We start from the raw sequence: 25,548 nt of genomic DNA, 5'->3' as shown, positions 1-25,548 counted from the left end.
TCATCATTAGATTTACCAAAAGATAAGTTTTAACTGATGAGACCCAGATGGGAAGCATTATGTTCATACTGTAGTTTGAATCTAAATGTTAAAAACAGGAAACCAACTGAAAATTCAGTTTGCTCATGTTTTTAACACCTTCTTGCTAAGCTTAATAGTTTTGTATTGTGCAATAGGAATTATTGGGCAACAACTGCTACACCACTGCCTGAATTCTGACAGATGCACCAAAGTTCCAACAGCAGTATTTAAATTTCTGCATTTTCAAATGCTTTATATATTATTACATTGTCTCAAAGCTACTATAGAAAACTGAGAACTCAGCTCATGTGTGAGTGAAAAAAATCACAGAATTGTAAATGGAGATAGCTATATTAATAGGTATCATATAGAATTTATGTGAAAATAAAATACTTCTGGAAAGTTGAAGAAGGATAAGCTGTTTTACAAGCTATTAGATTCCTGAGATTTTGACACAACATTTGTCATTTTGCAGGGGTTCTGTAAGGCCTTCCCACCACACCAGCACAGTAACATTCTCTTGTCCTTTTCACCCAGCTCTGCAGACCTTAAAGCTCAAAATGAGCACAGATACCAAGGAAGGCACATGCTCATGGCTGCAAGCACTTGTGGCGTGGTGCATTCTGTCTTCATGCTGGAGCAGAGCTCCACATGTGAAAGTGAAGAACACAGCAGCACGAGACTCTTGTGAGTCACCACCACAACAGCACTCTCCTTTCTTCAACCCCAAAACATTTGGATTGTGGGGAAAACACAGTTCCCAATGTACTGCACCCCACAGACCTGCTCTGTAAGCTGATCCAACATGCTTTGAACAAGGTTTTATGCAGGAAAATGCCCATGAGCTGAAACCTAAATCTTCCTGGAAGCATGCACTAGGTCTTCCCCTCATCTGAAGAAGTCAGGATGGTTTTGTAAGAGAGGATAATGTAGGTGTTTTCTAGTTCTTGATATCTTCCTGTTCCTTCAGCAGGATTTTGAAAAAGAAAGTGCCTTTTGCTAGCTGCAAGAGCAAGAAAGTCTCTGGAGAAATCTTTAGGAAAGAGAAGGTTTGCCATTCATCAAAGACTTAGCAAGAGCAAGTTTGCCTCTCCCAGCCACACTGCTGCCTCTCCCTGGACTCTCTCCACCTTGCATAATGCTCACACACAGAAGAGGAGAAAACTTCCATCTCTCCCACTGCACAGCACCATATGCTTTCCCAAAAAACATGAAGGAAAAAAAAAAAACCGAACCTGAAAGCGCAGAGATAAAAAATGGAAAGCAGCTGAAAGTATTTATTTCAAAACTTGAGTATTTAAAGCATCACTCACTTTTGTCCCCTCAAGTTAATGAAGGGACAGGCAGGGTGAGATGCCTCTGCCAGAAGATGGAAACCTGGCAGGTCCCCTGGACTGTCCTTTCACCTGCAGGGCCAGAGACAGCAGAGACAACCGTGAGCTCAGGGCCTGATCCAGCAGCTAGAATTACCTCATCTTAACAAAAACACCCAACAACTGAGGGACATGAACTTTTTCTGATATACATCCCTCCCACAAACCAACCAGCCGCCTACTAAGACTCCAGTTATCGGCTCGGAGCAGCAAGGTTTTGTACAAGTCCAGTCTAATGCCTCATGAAGCAACAATTTTTAGCACAAGAGCAAAGCTCTTCACCAAATCTGGTCCTTCTTAAGACTATTTCCTCCTACAACCAAACCAATTTGTATACCCTTACGTGGTTACAACCTCCTAACACAACTTGAATGCTACTGCAAAAAGTTTGGCTGACTCCACAGATCACCCATGACACTTGTGGTAATTGGTAAATAAGAATGGGCTGCACATGGCCCAACAACAAATCCAGAGATCCTGAGGAAGAACAGCAGGTGCAGTGTGGAAAGCAGAAAAAAAACCCAAACAACAAACTAGCAAGTTTTATATTGAAGATAAAATTTAAAATGTCTACTTCAGAGAGGCTGCATTAGGTTTACACAGCAAAGCAAGCGCCTGATGTTAGTGCACTGGCTTTTCAAGAACTATATGTAAAAATAAATTATGTCATTCAGTTTAACTGAAAAAAAACCACCAAAACACCAAAACAAAAAATCCAAGCACAGAGCCACAAAGGGACATAGTCAACAAATAGATAAAATATTCCTTGGTGAGGTAAACACAGAATACAAAACAAAGCCACCACCCCAAAGAGGCCCAAGGAACTCTTATCTCAGTGGATCCAGACAGCAGCATCTGTCTCCATCAGGAGCTATCAGGAAATCTGGCTCACCCTGGTCCCTACCTGGTGGCAGCAGAGCAGACACATCTAAGGTATGGCAGACAAGAACTCAAGAAATCATACTCTATACTACTCACAGCCAGCCTTCCAAAACCTCCCACTCCTTCCCCATAGGAAACCAGAAGTAAGACACTCACTTCTCTAATTTTTTTTTTCCCAATAACGAAGTTTAGCACTTCTGAGAAACACCCAGGATAATGTTGCTTCAGAAAGTGCAAGTAAATAACAAGCAGTATCTTCCAGCCCACGGGGTAATAAGTTACACCCACAATCCTATTTAGCACTTTACATAATTCACAGTTTCTCTGGTTACATACTTCGTCAAATATGACATCCAGCTGGGAAAGTTGGTCCACTTTATTGTCATATGGCAGTTGCTTACTTTATATCATCCAAATATCAATTAAAAAGCAAAAGCAGAACTGTAAGGCAGCTATCTTCGTATTTTCATGTCACACTTGCATACATGCACACAAATATTTCCTGTCATTCAAAGAGGAAAAATAACCCTGCCTGAAATGTAAACCAACTTTACACTGTTAGGCAGCAAGTGTAATTTCCAAAAACCTTGAAAAAGAGAACAACAAACAGACACACTTAAATTCTGCATCAGCTGTTTTAATGGTGCAGTTTTCAGATAACAGAAATTAAATCATAATATGCTGTCAAATAACAGATCTAGCTCCCAGAAGTCAACATGCCAGCTTTTTAAAAATAGAGCATATGGATACACAAGCCTTTGTGGATACATATGCACTTAGCAAATATTAGAAAAATCAATCAGAATCAAAATGCAAACTCACTGAAAAGACTAGATGCCTTGTGTTATTAATTTCTAATTCTAATTGCTTGATTTCATTCATCAGCATTTATATATGCACCAGTACACTACTGAGGCAGTTCAAATTAAATAAATCCCATTCTTTTCCCCAGAAAAGTAATGGATTCTAACAGTTGTTTTATTGCAATGAGAGATATTAACATGTAATTCTACTCCTAACTCCAGGTTATAATCTAAGTGGAAATATTAGTCACAAAAGGCAACAAAAGGCAACAAAAGAAAGTTTTGCTTGATGCTGATGGCAAATAAAATCCTGACCAGATTGTCCATTAGTGTCAGTGGAAATCCATCCAGTATCCAAGTACTACACAAATATTTTGCCACTGGCTAAGTCAAAATAATGGCACACAAAAAGTAAAAAAATACCAGGAAAGGGCACATAATGAATGTTCAACAAACCCATATAGCTTTTTACAAATGTAGCAAATTCATTACAAAGGATTTTACCTCCCACAAAATAAAGCAAGCATAAAAAAATCCAGAGGAAAAGATTTGTATCCGAGGAGTTACCTGAGGTTTCTATACTATTTTTCATGCCTAGCTCTCACAGCAGGTTACAAGTGCAAGTGGAATCATCTGTAACCTACAGATGGACGGAATAAGGTTAACTAGGGCAACAGAGAAAGTCAGCAACATATTCCACAGAAAAAAACTGCCTCTAACATGCACTGCATTAACAAACAGCCTTTGGAAAAGTAAATTTGACACCCATGGGGGCAGAAAAAAAGTTTAATTAATTAGTGGGGTGTACCACTATCCATTTAATGCACTCAGATCCCTATGGTTTAAATCTGAAGTTACATATGTGTATTGTATACACACAGAGTGAGGCAGTTTAGAGGGGAAAAATGGAAATTAGATGAGGAAAAAAAAATTGTTCTCCTTAACTCAAGCACTAAAATCACTACAAAAGAGTAACAGCTATGAAATATTTAAGAGTCAACATTAATATCATTAGACTTCAAAGGATATCACCTTCTCAGTGCCAGCTTCTTGCATTGATCATCTGCAGAATGAGCAGCTTCACATCAGTTTGTTTGCAGAAGCTTCTTCCAAACCACATCAGCCAGAAATGAAACACTGGAATCCTCTAAAAGCCATAAAACGCCCTTGCAGAGATCGGCTCTGCACCTTCTCAAGCCCACCCCGGTATTTCTCAGGAACTTTGTAAATAATTTAATATTTCCATGGGGAGAATAGGAACGCTCTTTAAGAACAAGAAGATATTAAACGCTAACAAGGAGATAAGAGGCTTTTGAACATGAAAAGTTATATATTTGCAAAGCCTTCTTCCAGTCTTTTCTCCATATGTAACTGCAGTGGGTAGAACAGCAGTAAACATTTAAACTGCATTGCATTATTGTGCATAATAAGAGCTTGACATTTTTATTTTCTCCAAGGAGAAGCACTGCCTATATGCTCTCTAGTGGATGAACAGGGTTTTTACAAGGTCCCTCCTTCCCCCTCCTTTAAATGTGATCATATATGAATTGAAAGGCTTTTATTCTGCCAGAATCCCAGTCCAAGGTTTTGTGTTTCTCTAGCAACGATGACACACTAACAACTGAAGCAGGGCAGAGAGCAGCTTCTCCCCCATCTCTCTACAGCTTCAGGTGCCATCTGTGTCAGAGGAGTTGGAACACCACGTAACTTTTGACCTGGACACTGTCAAGGACCAAGGCTAAATGGATTAGTATAAAACTCTTATACTTTTTTTTAAAGACATGTTTTGAAGTGTATGTTTGCCATGGGTATCCATACAGAAGTCCTTCAGAGGCAATTCCAGACCAGCACAAGTAACTGCATTCATCCAGAAATCAAATACCAAGTTACTGTGGTATGAATTCACCATGGAGGGGGTCTTCCCTTGCATCCCTTCTGTGCCACACTTCTCCAGGGCTCAGAAGTCTCAGCTGGAAGGAAGGAGGCTGTTAACAAAGTGTTTCCTAGAAAGAGTTTGTTTCTCACACTGAAAGCATGTTGGGGAGGGATGCAAGGAGAAGAGACCCAAGTGTGACCTAAATAAAGGCCACCACAGTTTCATAAAAAACTGCTCCCTCACACAAAATAGCCAGCAGTTGGGAAGTTCATATGATGATTCACTGCTGCAAAAATAGGTATCTGTGCTTTAACCATTTCTGGGTAAACTGAAGGCTTTACGCTCCAAGAGCAATGGCCTTTCGTTAATCTGTTAAAACAAGCTACCCTAAAAATGATCAGAGTTCTCCCATTTTAGCAGAGGAATTCTGCAAGAAATCCTCTCCCCTCCCAGACAGCAGGTGCACAGGCTGCAAGAGCCCATTTTCCTTTAGATTAGCTGTATGCATCACCTCTTAAAAATTTATAAATCACTTAGCTTTCCAAGAGCCAAATTCCCAACAGAGTAACTGGAATTACAGCCATGCTAGCAGTAAAGGAGGGGAGAGTTTGTTAGAGTTGGTATAATACAGTGACCAGTACTATAAATTACTTTAGGAAATGGCTGTTAATGCCCTTTCTGTGCAGGCTTGGGGGATACTGTTCTCTCTGCAGTCCACTTCTGTGGAAATTAAGGAATTTTAGTCATCTGAATGGAGAATATAGGCTTCTGCTCATCTGAAAGTATTTTTTTCCACCTAGAGGGCATAATCACCAATTACATCTAGAGAGTATAAATTTAATTATTTTTATTAGCTAATATGGTTTCTATCAGCAAGGAAAGAAAATGCACTCTCAGAACTATGATCAGAAATTAGCATGTTCACAACAAACAGCTAATCCTTGCTAGAGGAGGCACTTCTTGGGATGGGTCCTTAGAGCTGGCTGATGAAGAGGTCCTGAAGGAGGCTTTGATGAGCAGTGAAAAAACCAAAACTGCAACAACAAAGAAAACCCTGAAACCCTTCTTCATTCCTTCTCATCTCACCTCTTCTTTTCTTCCTGACTCTGATTTCTGAATTTTAAAAGTCTTCAAAAATATATTTTTGTATTTCGTGCATTCTGCACACTGAAAGCAATGTATCTCCCCCTTTTTGGCTTTTGAAGTCTGGCATTTTTGTAGACTGCCTTACTCCGGGACTTCAATTTTGTTTTGCTTTGAAAATATTCATTAAAACAGCACATTTTTAAAATGCCTCCCTTTCTTGGTTTCTGCCCACATCCCTAGGTCTTTCCACATGTCGTCTTGCCCCATCTCAGATGCCTGAGGCTATGTAAGTCACCTGGTTGGCTCTTTCTCTAATAAGGGACAGAAACTGGCCCTCCAAGGTCATTTTTCTATCTGCTGTACACCAGTGGCTCAGGAAGAGATGAATATCCAGCTCTGGGATGCCCTTTCCCCTCGACCAAGGGGCACAGAGGAACCCAAGATTACAGACTCAGATTTCTGAGTTGGCTGCTTGAGCCAGGGCCAGTAATTCCTGTTTAAGCCCTGCGTGTCCATGAGCCACTGTGATACAGGGATCCATATGTAGGAAACCACCTCTGTAGCACAACCAAGCACGGCATGGGTGAATACCTACAGCATTGTGGGGAGGTGGTGTTGCAGCTGGGCAAGATGGATTTCTGCTAATTATCACCCCAATATCACCTGGGGCAGCAAAGAGACATCAGTGCTGGTATTCTGCAGTAGGCACAGCTCTGTTGGAGCCTGGAACTTGAGTGGCTCACTCCACAGTCTCTACCATTGTGTCTTTTGTCAGCACAACCCGTGGCAGCCAGGATTAAAGCCTGCTGAAGGTGAAACTCTGAAAGCAGCACAGACACATCCCCGGGTCTATTAAGTGCCAGGAACCACCTGCTTTGCATTGCATTCTCTTGAAAGTACAACCATCCATCAGGTTTGTCTTTTCCTTGCAAGCATCTCTAGGGGAGAGGCAGAAACACGAGTGCTGCAGTGTGACCTTCCTCCAGCTCCAACTTTTTCCTCTCTCTTTACTTCTCCCTCGCTCTGCTCCAGAGGTGCTGCCTGACTCGAGAGCTGCAACCAAAACCATGCTGCAGCACCTGTGTGCAGGGTGAATCAGCTCCTTTCCCCCCAAAAAAGGCTGCTAGGGGAGCTGGGGCAGTTACATAAGGCTGCAGCAGCTCAGGACAGTTGATGTCAGAGAGATGAGGCAAGAGCAGACTGGCAAAGCGCATCAGGTGCCTCTCACAGAGTCCTTGCCAGGTAACCCTTTATGGTGAAGTGCACAGGCCACGCTGAGCAGTAACTCACGTTTCTCATCTCTTTACAGCAAAGGCCCAATGATTTCCAGCCCTGTGTGAGGTGGTGGAATTAGAGCTCCCTTTCCACTCCTGGCTGTGTGCAGGAAGCAGCTGCTAATTGTCCAACAGTTCTGGAATGATGAGGGGGGGTTGACAACCCCTTCGAGGCATGTCCTGGCTTCTCCACACACCACTGACGCTGAGACTGAGGGAACCAGGCTGCACCTTGCTATAGGAGCCGCGTTGCTCCTTAAGCATCCCTGAAGGCATCATTATATCCACCGTCATTAGGGCTCTCTCTGCTCTATGGGAAGGGAAAAGGTGACTAACGACTGCCATAGGAGAACATCCAGCTAAGCACCTTAGCCACTGCACTCCGAGCTACAGCTGGATCATTTGAAAACACCCAAACTGTCAACCCTCTATCACATATTATTTTAATTGACTGCCATTTCGGAAACATTTTCCAACCTGGGAGTTTGCATCCTACTTCCAGTCTGCAAAGTCATCACAAATCCTCCCGAGTGTTTTCCATTTTCCATATTCCTTCTCGGTTTTTAGGTTATGCATTTATATTTATTTCCAAAACCTCTCACAAAGCTCCCCTCAAAGGGGGCTGGAATTTGCTGCTCAGAAGCATGGCATGCATATTTGTATAGCAATGCTGACCACATTCACAAGGGACTGCCTGTGATCACTAACACACGAGACAGGAGGATTTTCCATGTGACTTCTTAGTCATCTGTTGTTTTTTTCTTTTTTTTCTTTTTTTTTTTTTTTTTTTTTGAGTGGTTTTATATTTTGTTGGGATTTTTTTCATCACAATGTAGTAATCACAAATCCTGGGAGGAGATTTACTATCTGCATTACTGTCTCTGAAGCTGCCCTTTTTTACACCTTTAAACACATCCAGAAAACCTGTTCTTCACTCCCTGCCAGGATCTTTCTGCTTCACCACTCCCAACATGTCCCTTTTTCATCAGGCCCTCCCCCTTCCTGCTCATTTGTTTTAGTAGCTCTTCCCCAGGACTCTGCAATTCTTCAAACAGTTCCTTTTAGAGGGCAGTACCTTCTCAACTACACTAAAATCCCTCCTGAAAACACATCTGCTGAACTGCTTGTAAGAAATTAGTCCTGAAAATTGTGTGTCTCTTTATATGCACCCCTGTGCCAGTTTTCCAAGCCCAGATTCACCTACCCAGGTGCACCCTAGACTTCAGCTGGGAACAACGGATTAAGAATGGGGTGAGAAACACCTCTGGTGGATCATTCTGAACACCTAAGATTTAATGTAATAGAACTATTAATAATACATAAGAAAAGAATTATCCAGAGCTTCTTAGTCAGAAAAATCTCAAGTCCCATCTGAATCGAAGAAAGATTTTTTTTTTTCCTGTTCACTGGGACATGAATTAATACCAAGTACATAACCTACATTTCCAGTTGAACGTGCAGCATTGCATACAGCCCTCGCTTTATATTTTAGCTCCATCTTCCAAGTATAATCGTCTTAAACTTGCACTGAAATGCACTTGTCATTTGCTGCCCATTGTGACAACCATCAAGCCTTTTTTTTTTAAAATCCTGTTCCCTGTTCTGTTGTTCTGAATCATTAACCCCATCTCCAATTTTAGTATTTACAGCCCTAAATTGGATGGATGGCTTGTTTTCAGCACAGGAGCCCAGATTGCAATTGCTGGTGTCTCTCTTTCTCTTAATTTTCAGCACGATGTGCACAGGGTTGAATTCTCCAAGTGGTGGGAGGCAAAGTGCTTAATGCACAAACCGGACCACATCCTCAGCCCTGGACTCAGTGGGGCCCTACATCATTAAAATTAGGCACTTAGTTAAACGCTTTGCTGAATCAGTGCCAACAGCCCAGGGCCTAAAAGCCCTGAGCACCTTCTTTAAAAGCAGATCTTCTCCCCACTCCACTCCAGAGCAACCAAAAAGTTTCCAGCGCACACACGAACTTATCTTTGCTCTCTCAAACGGTGTCTAATTCAAGCTTCTAATCTTGTGGCTTTTTATCTTATTCATTGCTCCCTGAATGTGGAATTCACTATCTATTTTCAAAAGGCAAGTAAGTACAACCACTGTTTCCTAGACAACAGAAGAGCAAAATTAACTCTTCCCTTACCCCTCCCAAAACACTGACAGAAATATTAAATTTTGATATGAACCACAGCAAAGAGGAGTTACTTCTGAAATAACTGAGGTTATAAAGCAATGCATGGGGGGAAAAGAGAGTGCCATGCTGCTACTTCACCTTGCCTTTCACTCCATAGACCTTCACAAGCAAAACACAATTAGCCTGGGCCACAGAATTTACAGACTCATCTTGACTTATGGTAATTAGAGCAGAGAAAAGAATTTCAAAAAATTTTATTCATTTAGCATGGGTAAAAATTCCTGCTTTTGCAGCAGGGCACACAAACAGAAAATTACAGTTGATTGTCTTTGCATGACATTTCTGTGCACTGCAGCAGTGGTCTCTTCTCTGAGGTCACCAATGACACTCCCCAAGGGAATGGCCTGAAGCTGTCTCAGGGGTGGTTTGGGCTGGATATGAGAAAAAGTTTCTTCACCCAGGTATTTGGGCACTGGAAGAGGCTCCCCAGGGCAGTGGTCACAGCACCAAGCCTGACAGAGTTCAAGAAGTGCTTGGACAATGTTCTCAGGCACAGGGTGTGACTCTTGGGGTGTCCTCTGCAGGGACAGGAATTGGACTCAATATTCCTTAAGGGCCTCTTCCAACTCAGCATATTCTGTGATTCTGAGGAGCAAATCACAGAGCTGCAAAGAAACAAAGCTCAAATTAAGCTGAATCTACCATCTTGATAACTCTGTGATGGGTGGTCACCCAGCAGGATTACTGGTCTGCCTAAACTCCTCTGCCTTTATAACCTGGAATCCAGTGATGCCTCATGCTGGGGAACCTGTACCTGCTTTTTATATTATGTCCTTGTGAAACTGCTGGTCTGCACCACTCTGAGGTGACACTAAAAGGGAATAAGCATTTTTAGACACCAATAAAATGAAACTGTTTCAATTTGTTTTATGTTGTAGTGGTTTGCAGTTAGTTTTACGAGCCTGGAGAATCCTCAAGTCTTTCATGGTTGCGTTCTGTACACATTTGCTTGGGTTGTGCCCGTGCACAGCCTTACAGCCCAGACCAGAGTGAGCCTTGAGACAAGCCACAATCAAATAAAAGAGATTTGGGGGAATGTTTATAAGAGATGTGAAGAAGAGATTAATTTTCTGTGTCAGGGAAAACTCTGAAGACACCATACAAGTCCTCTGCAGGTATGTATTGTGCAAGAGCACAGTCTGCAAGCCTGATACATGATCATAGCATGGTTCACGTAATTCATGGATGTTTTTGAGGAAAACATCTACAAGATAAAGAGCATTTGCAGAATGATTGGAACAGCAAACATGGGAACACTATTATAGACTTGTACAGTTAAGAACTTGGTAATATCAGCATCTCCTCAGTTTCCCAGGAGTCAGTACCACATGCTGTCTGGTGTGAAGAAGAGAGATAACAAATCTCTTCCTCCAATACAGACATGTTTGGGGTTTTTTGCTCACTTCCCCTAGCCCCAGTGTACAGCACAGAAATCCATCACGCTTCCCAGACTCTTCCCCTTTACCAAAACCATTGATGCTTGTGTAGAGCTGCACTGGTAAATGAGGAAAGAAAAAAAAAAACAACAAAGCAAAAAAAAAAAAAAAAAAAAAAAAAAAAAACCTAAAGGAGGGAAGAAACAGGTTTCTTAATAGTTACCTAGTAGTGCTTAAAAACAAGCTTGGACACAACATATTCATATAAACTGTATTAGAGCACTTGTACATCTATATATTCAGGCACATTTTCCTCCTTTCCAGGCCATGTCGATCTGCAAGCTGCCCTGAATGTCAGAGATATCCAAGGAGGGCTGCAGATAAGAATTTTAGACTTAAAAGTACAACTCACAAAATGCATTATTTGGCTGTCAAACCAGGACTTGCTAAATTAATGAAGCATTTTAATTCCCAGATCAACAGAAGCAAAGTTAATTTTGTGAAAGTGTGCTAGATTCCAAACCTATTACTATTAAGACTAACTTAAACCTCATCTACATTCTTCAGGGAACAGGAGAGGAGAATAAACAGAGGTGAAATTAAGCACAAATGTGAAGTGGTTTGTTTTTTTTTATTTTTTTTTTTTTGACTGCAGTAATTTTGAGGAAAGAAACTTAGAGGCCTGTTAGCACTAATTCCTAATAGACTGGTCCATTTTCCTGCAGCCTACCAGATGCTATTTTCTTTATGCACACTTCTTTTTTTCCCTTTTCACCCTACAACAACCAGCAAACGCATTTGGTTTTGCAGAGGTTAAGCCTGTATCTCCCAAATTATTTGAGTTGTAGGAGCTATTCAGGCCTTTCATGGGTCAGGGTCCCCAGAATTAGGTTTTGTATAAACACAGTACAAGGAAATGGTCTTTTTTCTAAAGATCTTGCACAGTCTCAGGTCTCAAATGAGTCTGAAATGAGAAACAAATCTACTGAACAAAAGGAAGAAATGCAGAACTGAATGTGTAGCCTTCCTTTAAAGGAACAATTTTACTTTATATTTAGAAAAGGTATGATGAATCTGATGTTCTAAGACAGAAAGTTTTGGGATAGGGGGGCAGTGATGAGATGAGACAGGATATATGATCTCTACAGGCCAGGGAAGATTTAATTCTGAGATTTGTCTTGCACTGTCCTTTTGAGTCCTGAACTCATTGGATTTGAGACTGAGGGATGGAAAGGCTCTACTCTTTTCAGCACTGCACAGGAAATCACCTAGCAATTTGGCAAGCAGGTGACTTGGTTGACATGGAGACACCAAGGTTCAAGTTTCTCACTCAAATCAGGCCAGTCCAGACAGTGGCCCACTTGGTAGCTTGCTAGCTCACCTAGATCCATCTTTCACCTGCTTCCACCCCTGAGGAAAGGACTGGTCCTTGATAGAAAGCTGGTGGACTTCTACAAAACCAGCTGGATAACATAGACGTTTCACAATGAGAAGATTTTCACCACAAGTACCCAAACCACATAAACCCTAAGTCTCCATCCTCACTGTCAGCATTTGACAAAGAGCTTCTGAAACAAGCCTGCATTTGGGATGCTTCTTTTACTCTTCTTGAGACTTCTGCTTTCTAGTTGGCTCTAGGGCTCAGCCCAGACAAATGGGTCAAATGGGACCAGCCAATTAACACCACATTCTTCACCTAACTTGACTCCAGTCAAGATGGATTACATAAAGACAAACCTGACACAAAAATCTGGTCTAATTTCTGTGCAACACACAGGTGTCCCACCAGGCCCTTCAAAGGGAAAGGCCTGAGTAAATATTTGACAAATCCAAGATTTATCAGCCCCATACAGGCATTTTGATCAATGGATGTCTCTAGGATAAGAAAAAGTGGGACCTGAAGGGACAAATGCCCTCCATGTGGCAACCATGGAAGAATTGTCATCTTTTTATACTGCATTAATCCCACAAAAGAAGGTACTCACAAAGATACTTTTAGGGACAGGATCTGGGTTCCCTCTACAGACACCAGGCAAAAAGCTCCTCAGTGGAATGCAGAGCAACATTTGGCTCCAATAAGACATTTCAGAACTGGAGCCTCTCATTCTCCAGTGATTATGGAGGATGCCAAGAAATAAAATCCTCCTTGGAAATACCTCCAAAGGCTCCAGGCTGCTTTGAAAGGACAGTTTTATATTAAGATGAGAGCACAGATTCAACTTTTCTGGGCTTCAATATCAAATTTTCTTTACCAAGACATTGACACACTTCATAAAACTGCTCAGGGCTCCTCAGAGAAAAAGCACTAAGTTAAAACTAAACCATCACTACTTCCATAGAAAATGAATATGAGATTTAACAATGTATTTCTGTGCTTGCAAAAATGGGGAGGAAGACTAAAATAATTGTCCTGATTTTCAGTGTCTAACTTTAGACACCCAAATTTGAAAATTTAGGTCATGTGACAGTCTATGCTATTTAAATCTCATCCTCTGGATTACTGCAACACGAAGCCACCTTTTACTGTTCCTGTGGTTGTGATTTTAAAATGAAAACTGTTCAGGGCAAGAAGTTTTTCCCTGTATTAAAATGTTCTGAAAACTCCATCAATGTATTCATCAGCACTAGGAATGACAGCAGCTTCAAACTTGGTGCATTTTATTTTGGAGAATTAACCATTAAGAAAGGCCTCTGTGTGCCTGGAAATGCAGCACCTTTGCCAAGTTTATCAATAGACAGAGGCAAAATTGCTGTCAACCTGACCTGGACAATTGCAAAGGGTTCATTATTCATGCTCATTCAATTTCTGGCCATTTTGCTGAGACAAGGATGATACTCAGTGCCAGTTGAGATGGTGGTTTGGACATGGACACTTTCCCACTATAAACTGGACCACATCCACTGGCTTATTTCATGCACTGAACAGCTGTTGCAAGAAAAAAAAAAAAATCCTGATCCAAGCCAGTGTCCCAGAGGTAAGGGATCCTGTAAAAAGAAATGGCATTCAGATGTAATGTTCATAAAATTATGTTTCAATTTAAATGGCCATTTGGGAATAGAGAAATACAAAGACTCCTTTTAACCCTTCGTTTTCTAGCTTTGAAAATAGCCATGCTCATAGAATTTTGACCCCAAAAGCCCAAAAACCTGTTCTCTCATGCAGTTTGCTACATGAAGTTTCAAAGGAGGGACAGACTTTCCTGAGTGTGCAACTAAGACACAAAGGTCAGGAGGAGAAACTATTAAATACCTTCCTTTTTTTGTGGGGGGTTTGAACAGTACTCTTGAAATTGCATTTATGGTGAACCATAATATTTTAAATATAATAGAAATATATTTAAATATATTTATATAATATATTATAGATATAATATATAAAAATATTTATTTAAATACAATATAAAATAGAAATATATTTTAAATAATATTTTAAAGGTGTGCCACTACTATGTGAGCGTAATCCCAACTCTTTGGTATTGATTACATAATAAAGATATGTGACAGCTTCTTGCAAACATTTGCATTCATTATTTCCCACTATTATTCAGGTCAAGTATCTTTATCACTAAAGCTGTAGAATAAACCTTATTTATTTTGGTTCATCTGTTTGCTCCCTAGAGAGAAAACGGCACACACAATTAGAAATTTAAAAAAACCTATTTTGCTTGCATTTTCTATGCATATTTAAAGAACCTTCCAAGAATACAACAGTCGGAAAATGGGAGAAATCACATTTCCTTTGAATCATTCATGTAGTTCTATGCCTTGAATGTAAACAATTTCTTCTTTAGCTGTTCTTATTTATATAATAGACCACCTGTCATACTGCAACAGCATCACAGTATTTTCCAGAAGTCCAGTAATGTCAGAAACACAGGAATACAACAATCTTCAGCTTGCCTATTTACCTTGATTTCAGAAAGATGAGTACACATGATGGTAGTGGAAAACACCTGAAGTGAGTATTGTCATGCTGGAAAATGCCCTCCCTGCTGTGTACCTCCTTCTTACCACTCTGGTTTTCATACTTGCCTGGTCACTCATGTACAGCTGCTGTACAGGTAACACCTGCTCTAAACCAATACCCAAGGTTTTCTCTTTCTCTGTGAACTTTTAAAGAACTCTTGAGCAGCTGAACTGCAGAAGGACTTCTTTGAAAATATCTCAGTGATGTCCCTCCAGATGTCCTGGGACTCAGAAGCCATGAAGTGCCTTCTGAAGATGGGATTGGGTCTCCCACATGGTTTCTGAGCTCCAGAAAGCACAACCTTTATCTAAGTGCAGTCACATATGGTTCTAAGTGTCTGTACACCCATAACGTCTGCTTTAATTACCCATGCAGCATATTGCACGCTTATATTAATGAAGCCTTTACATCTGTAATGCAAAAATAGGAGGCACAAAGAGGTTTAGAAATGCTGTAGGATTTCGTGTCACAGCATCAACCACAATGTGGTTTCTGAACAGACCAGTCTCCAGCTCCTCAAAAAAACCCACTCTGTGGGGCTCCATCTTCGTGGTATCCAAAACTCAACTGAAAGGCTCCTATTCCTTCTACATCCAAAGGCCTGTATAGGACATAATTTTGAAATAGACAGGGAAGAAAACCCAGACTGAAGAGATGTTTCCTCCCCCAGCATCTGCCAGTTTGTTTATCTGCCTCTGCTTGAGCTTCTTGGCAAAATAAGAGGCATATAATGCTGTGAAAAATCAAAACAAAATCCAAGTCCATTGCGATGGCAAAGGACCAAGAGGCTGGGAACCAGGCATCTCCTGGCCTCTGCCAGTGCCATCCAATGAGTCTGGATGCACTTCCTGTCATTCAGGTGTGCTTTACATATAACAGTTCACATTCCAACATTTTTTTTTGCTTGTTGTTTAGACTGTATGCTTGCTAAGACAATGCTAAGACAAGGACTTATTGGTCTTTGTAGTATGCTTAGATAGGGTGAAGAGGAAAATGAGCCCACAGGCATCCTGTGGCCATCAAAATGCAAAATATTAAGTTTCCAATAATCCAGTCTACCTTCACCAAGTAAAGACAAACATCAAAAAATTAGGAGAAAAAGAAAACTCCTGCACTTGGTTGCTCTAAAGCAACCACTGAAGACCAAACCAAGCATATAAGGTCCTGGTTTCGCTCAGACAGGGTTAATTTTCCTCCCAGTAGCTGGTACAGTGCTGTGTTTTCAATTTAGGATGAGAATAATGTTGATAACTCACTGCTGTTGAGCAGTGGCTAGGTTGTGGCTAGGCAGGGTTTACACCAACTCACAAAGACTTTTCAGTTTCTCACACCTCCCCATCTGTGACATGGCTGGGGTGCACAGGGAGCTGGGAGGGGACACAGCAGGGACAGCCCACCCCAAGTGGCCAAAGGGATATTCCACACTGCATGGTGTTATAAACTGGGGGCAAAGCTGGTTGGGGGCTGCTGTTCAGGAACTGGCTGGGCTTTGGTCAGGGGCTGGTGAGAAATTGCATTGTGCATCATTTGTTTTCTATATTCTTTTTTTGTTGTAATTCTTTTTGCCCTGTGAAAACTATTTAAAGCTATGAATTTTACTTCCAGCTCCCCCATTCTCGCCCTCATTCTACTGGAGGAAGAGGGAGAATGAGCAAGTGGGTTAAACCACATGCTCTAAGTTGTTCCTTCTTAGATTTGTAAAACTGACAGGTATTATTAAGCGAGGAGAGGAAGAGAAGAGAAGAGAAGAGAAGAGAAGAGAAGAGAAGAGAAGAGAAGAGAAGAGAAGAGAAGAGAAGAGCTAGCACACTCCAGATGTAAAAGATACACAGGAACAGTTGCAATGCACATGCTATTGGATAGATTCTCTTTAGGTCTCATATATAGTAAAGTCAAAAGGAATACATCTTCCACAAATGTAAACATTCTCTTCCAGGGTTGTACTTGTTTAACATTCACTGCTGAATATTAGTTGCTCCCCACGTATTGCAGTGACACAGTGCAGTTAAGCAAACACCACTACTGCACAAGCGGGTCAGTTTTAATACAGGCAAATGAATTAAACTAGACATAAGCAGGTTATGAAATAATGAGAGAGTTGCCAAGAATCAAAGAAGAGATTGAATTTAACCATTATTAAAATGACAAAACTTGGGATCACCAACTGTAAACAATTTTCATCACCTAATTAAACAGCCCATTAGTGTTTTCAAAAGAGATGGCTGGCGGTGGCCACTCAGAAAAACTGTTGACTTTGCAATGGTTTGTGCTCTCAGTTATGGAGTTGATTTCAAACAAGCACTTCCCCCATGCAATTCATTACAATCACATAAAATCCTCTGTGTAATGCTGCTCACGCTGGAATCCAACCTGAGCCTGTAGTACTCAGCACTGGGGCTGCATCTGACTGTGCAGCACCAACCACCCCAGGGATGCACAGAGCACAGGAGGAGGTGAAAGCACTGCCCATCACCCCAGCAACCTTGCTGGCTTAAGATTACTTATTTTATTATTATTATTATTATTATTATTATTATTATAATAAAGGGGCAGGGAAGAAACACTGCCCATCTAATTTTGATTTCATTCTTACATTGAGTTAAACAATATGAAATGACCAAGCAGAATCTAAAGTGTGTGCTATGAAGTCACACTACCAACGAAAAATGAAAATCCCTAGAGAAAATTTAATTTCTATAAAAATTTTGAAGTATGCTGAGTCCTCACTGACAAGGAATGTTGCAGTTGTGAAGAATGTTCCTGTCCAAAGTTTCTCAGAAGACTCTAACCACCCATTGGCATCAATTTAGAAACAATCACAGAACGATTTTGGTGTAAAAGGACCTTAAAGAGCATCAAATCCAACCTCACTGCCCAGGGGCAGGGACATTTTCTACCAGACCAGGTTGCTTAGAGCCCCATCCACTCTGGCCCTGAAAATTTCTAGGAATGGGACATCTACAGCTTCTCTGGGCAGCTTGCTCCAGCGCCTCAACACCCTATCAGTAAAGAACTTCTTTCCAACATCTAATTGAAACCTGCACTCTCTCAGTTTAAAGCCATTACCCTCTGTAGTCCCTTGTTCCAAGTCCTGTTCCAGCTCTCTTGTAGCCCCTTTTGGTAGTGGAAGGTGATAGAAGGCCTCCCAAAAGCCTTCCCTTCTCCAGGCTGAACAACTTTCTCAACTTTTCTTCTAGTGAAGGGCTTAACCAACTTTCCCTGAGTATGTATGCAATCCCAGACACCTGCTGAAGGGATTTGCCAAATGCTTCAGTGTGATCTGTGGCAGAAAACTCAAACACTGCAATTCCCTTCTGTGCTACCACCTATGCCAGGAAAGATGAGCAGAGCAAGATCTGCCTGTGGCATGAACAAGGTATTGTAAAAGTTCCCTGGCTATTCATAGAGAAGAAAAAATTAAAGAGGGCAAAGATTTGCTGAACTGCTCCAAATTATTGCGAGCCATTGTTTAGAACAAGCTTTCTCCTGTCTTTATCTCTCTTAAATAGAACTGTATCTGAAAATATATTTGTTTATGCAAATTGGACATCCTTCTCCTATTTGAATTAGCACCATAAGTACATTGTGTATCAGTGCAGACATACTCGATGTATTTAATGTCAACACTACTAGCAATGATGGAGATTGGAAATACTGCTCTGCTTGTTGGCCATGGAATAAATTTGCCAAACAGAATCACTGTAGCTCCAGAGTTTAAATTAATGCAAGCAACACTGTTATCAGTCGTCTTTAGCCTGCCACTCTTAGCTTCTAACAGAAACATTTAGGAATAGGAAGCATTACATCTGGCTACAGCTGCATATTACATGGTCCATTGAGACTTAGATGCTGATGGCTGAACTGAATAACAAACAGCTGGGTATAAATGCAAAGATCAGGGAATCATAAGAAAATGCTTGTATGGTATCTTTGAAGCCTCAGACACAATGATACTGTATTAGTGCTATTAGCATCACAGAGTGGAATAGCCTGAGGATTAGCATTCAGCTCCTCAGTGTGGGGAAACAGAAACTTTAAGGCAGGTAGCAGCAGACTTCTTTCTGACTGCTGTAATATTTATATTCAAACAGTGTATTTTATTAAAAAGTTGGTTGTGAAACTAACATCAATCCTGTCTGCAGTGCCAGGCACAAGTCAGCCTTCCTCAGGAGTTATGGGACATAATTCCTCTCCATCCTTGGGAAAGTCCTGAGAATCTTTTAAAATTAGGAAGCGTATTTTCAGTGCCATTGGAAATGTACAATGCAAATATCTGAAAGGGGACAAACTTGATTCAATGCAGGCACAAGCCAGTTTACTGAAAATTGTGTTCCACTCCCCCATAGGTCTAAGAATTGCTGAGAAGGAAAACCAAGTAGCAGAGTTTTGGTGTGGCCACAGTGATGGGTCTTCCCAACTGTCCTCCAGGAGTTCCCAGAAGCACAAGCTGCTGTGTAAGCCTTGGAACTCAGCAGCTTCCACTGGAAGAGGATTTTATTTTTGAGATAAAGAACAAATGAGTGTTATTCTATTAAATTTACTATACAGACTGCACATTATCATGAGTGACACTTGATGCGACTGTCTGGCCTACAAAGCAACAGTACAGAAAGCATCAAAAGACCTCTCGAAGGCAACTGAAGAACAAAGACAAAAGAATCCTGAGTGTGGCAGAAGAGAAGACCTAAAAATTGTCACTAATTGGCATAAGGGAAGAAAAAATAGCTTGTAGGTCCTTTTATAAATAGACTGCTTGTTCAGTAAGTGAATGTGAGTAGTCTGGACTTGTAAAACCTAGAAACCTGTTTTCCTGCCTAATGGGACATCCTACAGCTCAAAGGACACTTTGTTGACTCTTGTCCAACTCTACCAGAATTAGCGGGGAGGGCGATGCCTGGGGAAGGGGATAAGTACCCAAGATGAGTGAATATAGGTGTATAATAAAGAAAAATGAAGAGCACCTCTCCTTGTGCCTCCTCTCATAGAACATGTCTCCCTGTACTGAAGGTCTTTAGTAAATGTTCCTATCTCAGGAATACAGCCACCCACATTTCTGAAGTAGTTTAAATATCAAAGAGATCCCCCAAAGACTTCGTGAAAGCCCAAGTAGACATAGTTTTGATTCCTCAGACAAGACTGAACAGGCTTGAAACTGCATTTTGGATTCCAATGGAGAAACAAATATTCAGGAGGATGGTGGAGATGATGGAGATGTTTTGTTGAGCAAATGTAATGCTAGGTAGTGTTGCAAGCAGAAAAAGAAAATACATTTCCATCCTGCCAGAGTTAAGATGGCAGACTTATGATAAAGAAGAAAGAGAGAAAAAATGATTCTTGAAAGGGAAATTGAAGATTATAGAAACACATCATAGTTCCTGGGCCTCAGGAGATGACAGAAAAGGTGTGAGGTGACATGGTGTAGAACACCACCACACATAAGGAGCAGGCAGAAATACGGAACTTTGCATCGTGACAGAAATTCATAAAAAGAATAAAAAATTATAAGAAAAATAAAACCAATAAGAAATCATAAAAAAAAAAAGCCAAGTGAGTTATTTTCACTAACTGGAATACCAGCACCCTTTGATCTGTCCGGGTCTTGATATTATTATGTAAGAAGAAATTCCCACCACGATGCCAAAGTGGATCTAACTTCAGCAAAGAAAGTTGCTTCAGCTTCTCTTCTGGAAACAGCCTCTGCCAATGTTGACGACAGCTCTGAGAATTCAGGAGCATTAAAGAGGCTAATGTACTTGAGCTTTGTTCTAATTACTTTTCTTAATAAGTTTTGCTGGACCACTAAGAATAGATGCTGTCCTGGGAACTCCAGCACTCAATCACTACAGTGTTCCTGGGCATAACTTGCAGCAATCAGAGAGCAGAACTTGGAGGCAGAATTACCAACTTGGGCAGCAACTGTGTAAAGTATGTGTCTCTAGCTGTCCTTATTGTCACCTGATTACAATATGAGGTTTCCCAGAGCCCTTTCCACATAATGTTAGATGGTCATAAACAGATTCCTAATAAGACTTACACTGTTTCATCTAAATTATTTTTAGAATTGATTTTTAACAATAACTGTGAACCTAGGAAGGGCAACCAAATTATTACTTCCATTTGAACAATAAAATCAACCAGCTTGAAAGAAGTGAATACACACTAATTTTAGTCCAGACTATTTGTGCTTTTAACAATAAATTCCTACATTCCTGCATCTATTCTCATGGATTTACAGGCATTCTGGACCATCCCTTATTTATCTATTTATTAGCATTGATGTGATCATTCAACACCTCCATGCACACTCCTCAATGCAGTAAATAATAGAACCAATAACAGCATGTGCCTTTCTGTTCAAAGGCATTTATCTCCCTGGTATTGGAGAGAAGCTCCACTTACAGAGAACATTCAAATGCCCCCCTTATTGGAGGGAAAATCCTACTCAGAACTGAAGTTCATAAGAGAAAAATGAAGTGTTATGAACACTTATGAACACCCAAAAATGGGTGTTATGAACACAGGTTATTGTTACACTGTGATTTCATTAATTTCTACTCTGAAAAGCATACTACAGGAGATCAGGATTAGCTGCCTCCACCTGGAAACTTTTATTTAGGTTTCCAGTGCTTGTTTTACACAGAAAATCAAGGATATGTATTCTCCTTTCTACTTTTGGTTCTTCACCTACTGAAATAAAGATGGTAACACTGATGTAGGGAAGAGATGTTTTATTGAGATGTGCAGTTTGAGCAGCAGCACTAAAACTCCTCAGTGTCCAGGAGAACATAATGAAAACAGCATTTTCAGTGTTGCTGTTTTCCTCCTGAAAAACATGGCTGCTCCACAGCATGGTGTGGTAGGATGTTTCTACCCCCATGTTATGATCTGTCTAATAAATCTTCTAATGTTGCCAGTTGTGAATTAAATCTCAAACCCATTAAAATATTGTAAATAAGCAAACAGAGTAATTACTCCAACTTTATTTATACTGATCTGAATTACAAATTTTAGTTTGACTAGTTTCAATGGCAAGCTAGTAGAAATAACAGCACTAGCTTGATTATCAAAAGGCCTTAATTTTCAGTGAAAATGCTCTACTGCAGGCTAACAGTGCTGGTTTCCTGTATCTGAAAGCTACGGCACTGGGCCTTATAGTTTGATTTTTAGAAGCCTTATAATGAGGGTGGAGAGGATATACATTCCATTCTTCAGCTGCATTTTTGTTCCACAAAGACTGCAATTTTCAGTCTCTTGAAAATGTAATTATAGATAATGTTTGCATCAGTGGCAAGAACACAATGAGCACATGGGGCATGAAAACTCCACTCAAATCACATCCTCTTAGGTTACGAAGCTTGTCTTTTGCCAAGAGTGGAGGCATTTCAACACGCTAATGTTCAGTATGAAAAGAATTGAGGTTTATAGTAACCCCTACATACATTCTGCTTTTACTTTTCCCATTATTCTACTTTTTGCACAGGGAATCTAAATTAACCAGAACAAATATTAATTGGAGTTACTTTGAAAATTTGAGATCTATTAAGAAAATTGAAACACAGTAGCTAAAAGTGTAGAGGTGTACACCTCAGCCACCTTGTTCAAATGATCATGCCTTCTGCAGTTGCAAAAGTAAATCTAGATCAGAACAAAAAGATAGCAAGTGAAAAGTTATCCAGGTTGCATGAGGGGAAGTCACTTGGAGACAAACCAACCAGCTTCAGTTTGGAAATGGGACTGAAGGCTGCTTCAAAGCTAACATGATAAGAATTTCAGAAAAAGAAATCAAGCATTTGATTTGTTCAGAAGACCCAGAAGAGTAAACTATTTTAGGGTAAAATAAAATATATGTATCTGATATTAAAAAATAAAGCTGTATCAGACTTCTGCTTCATGTAAGTTAATTATATTGTAAGGAAAAAAGATTTGTTCTTCTCTATTCAGCAACTACCACAGTAGTAAACCAGAATCAGTCTGAGACACAAGTGATCTTGATTCTACTGTTGTGCTACTTTCAACATATCCATCCCTTGGAGTGTCTTGAGCTCCTTGACTAAGGAAATAAACCCACTTTCTAAACAAGGTTTTACACACAGGAAGAAGAACTTACACAGCGTCCCCAAGTCCCAGAGCAGTTTCAAGGCAGACCCAGAGATTGATGCCACAAAATATTCCAACCAGCACAAAGGAGGAGAGCAGAGGGCATTCAGCCAGCAGAGAACCTCCTCCACCTAAAGCCCACAATTTTACTGCAAGTGGTTTGATGCCATTAAACAGCTCAAAATGACTTTTTAAAAAGAATTAACAAAAATAAAAATAGGAGGATAAATTAATACCTTTAAAGCCCTGAAGGCAAATCAGGATAACCCCACAACACATTGTTATCAGCCATAACCTTCTCTCCCTCTCCATAACTTTGTCTCATTTCATAGAGCACTGTGATTCTTAGCACTAGGAGCCAGCGCTTGCACTAATTGGGAGTCCTAGCATGCAGCTACCAAAATACTTCTCTTCCAGCAACCCCGGGGAGAAGCTCACAGTTGTGTTTCATAAGCAAAGAGGAGAATCAGACTTAAGCTCTTGTCATACTGAATATGTCCAATCAACATAAATTCTTTGTCTTTATTTGTTCGCGGTGCGTTTGGATCACAGACACAGAGTGCTTCGAAATCAAAGGGAGCCTGCCCATCGACTCAACGAGCTTTGGATTCAGTCCTTAATTTATTTATAACAACCAGTCTTTCTGGAACCTGAATATTGGAGCTGATTCTAAACCACTCATTTTCATTGAGTTTTACCACCAGTTTCATTGTATAAAAAGTCAAGTGCTTTGAGAAAAGGTTGCAATCTGCTGAGGCCCCTGTGTCTTCCAGCAGCATCATGTACCTTGGTGCTGTATATATTTACTGTAAAGGGGAATGCTGTTAATGATGAAAGTCTCACCTAAAGAAGAAACTGCTCACACACAAGGTCTGTCAAAGCTATAATTTGGGAGGATTGCTTAAAATGTAAATCCTACTGAGTCCAACCAGGTCTTCTTTCGTTGCTCGATATTCCTGGCTGAAACTCCCCAGCCTGTCACATGGAATTAACAGATGCCCTTGAGAAAGGCATGTTGTGTAGATCCACAGTGATTTGCATTGGGTAAGTAGGGCAACTTGTGGTTGTGAGAAAAAAGAAAACAACGTGATAGTATTGTATTTGGTTCACTGCTTGTAGACAAGACTGTTTAAAAAAATAAAGCTGAGAGAACTTACTATAACATCCATTACCAAAATGCAAGAAAAACTACTATACTTTGTCAAGCAACAGATCCCCAGAAGACCTACAAAATCACAGTCAGGGTTGATAACTCCAGTCTGCTGGGTCACGGAACACAGACCAGAGAAAGGCTGGTCATGCTTTCAGGGACTTTGGAAATTTGAATCACTATCTGGATGGTAAGAATATAAAATCATTAAGCACTACAGATCTAAATTCTAGGTGGTTCTCTCCCAAATTCAATAGATTGAATTATTACTTATTATTACTTATTATCACTCTTACTTATCAAAGAAGGAAGAAAACAAAGTAAATGTTTTACAGGTATTTGTAGGAACTTCATCTACCAGAGAAGCAGGGAAGGAATCACAGTGGTGTTTTTGTGGATATTGAAAGGATGGTGATAAGGGAGAGAAAAGCAGGATAGTTCTTAATTCATAAGGTAGAAAAGAGCAGGGAAGACTTCCTGCTTGAAACATGGATGGATCAGGGTAGTCTGAAGGCTGCCAGCATTTCAAACAAACATAAGGTGGGCAAATTGCATATTTCAGGGACGGAGAGAAATATAGCATGAAGTGGTAAGAGACTGGAAAAAGAGTTTTAGCTATGTTGATGGATTTTTAAAGTGCTACATGCTATGCTTCTTCACTGATAAAAAAAAAAAATCAGCTAGATCTATGAGAGTTTCATTATTTACAGCATATTATAGAATCGAATAAAAAGGCTGTTCTTGGCAATGTGATTATTTGCTGTAAAATATTTACACCTTTTTTTTCCCCCAAAGAGTATTGGGAAAGAAGAGGGAAGTTGATTTATTTTTAAGTTTCCATGAAGTCTTCCAGGTTCACGTCCAGAAATTATCAGCAGCATTTTTGCATTTTCTGGGATATGGGGCTTTGCTGAGCTTAAAAATAAAACCTTCATTCCTGTTAACACAAATGATGCTCCACTTTTTAAATATAACATTAATTTTAAATTATTATTTTCTCTGCTAAGTAATCCTGCATTTGCATCTTATATGAAAGCCTTGCCTAAATACATACCTTTTTCTGCTCCACAATATTCATTTTATCCAGAGGCCTGACATCTCTTAACTCCAAATTCACTCTGTATATGTGGCTCCAAACCAAACAGGAAAATCAGAGGCCTGATGGCTGAAGTCAGCAGCAGTCCCCTCTGTTGCCTTTCCCCACTTGAGAAGAAATGGAGAGGCAAGGGGTGCTCAGAGACCTTCAGATCCTCTGAAGGCCAGCAAAGTAAAGTCTAAGCATCCCCTGATGTAGAGGTGAGGACAGAGAGAGCAAAGAGGCACAGAATCAGCCAAATAGACTCCAGCTCCTGCAGAGATTCCAGGTAGCAATATGGGCATCTGAGCAAGCTGAAAATTGCTCCTTTCTGAATTCCAGAGTGTATCTCTTGCTACAATTGGCCTGCT

General features: G+C 40.4%; 1 protein-coding gene across 7 annotated transcripts in view; it reads right to left on the bottom strand.

The window, feature by feature from the left end:
- The window catches only part of CELF2 (CUGBP Elav-like family member 2), a 376,204-nt gene that overhangs the window by 207,729 nt on the left and 142,927 nt on the right, over window positions 1-25,548 (bottom strand). The window contains exon 1 of one of the 7 annotated variants that reach the window (XM_041483789.1): window positions 2,433-2,516. The exons of the other annotated variants lie outside the window; for them this stretch is intronic. The gene's annotated coding sequence lies outside the window, so the exon portion shown is untranslated. Of the gene's footprint in view, window positions 1-2,432; window positions 2,517-25,548 lie in introns of those variants that run through there. 7 annotated transcript variants of the gene reach the window in all.

This window comes from Pyrgilauda ruficollis, unplaced genomic scaffold (assembly GCF_017590135.1).
Source record: "Pyrgilauda ruficollis isolate IOZ18807 unplaced genomic scaffold, ASM1759013v1 scaffold61, whole genome shotgun sequence".
In the NCBI taxonomy this organism is placed as follows: Eukaryota; Metazoa; Chordata; class Aves; order Passeriformes; family Passeridae; genus Pyrgilauda; species Pyrgilauda ruficollis.
Note: the sequence above shows the minus strand (reverse complement) of the source record. Positions and strands in the feature narration are given on the sequence as shown.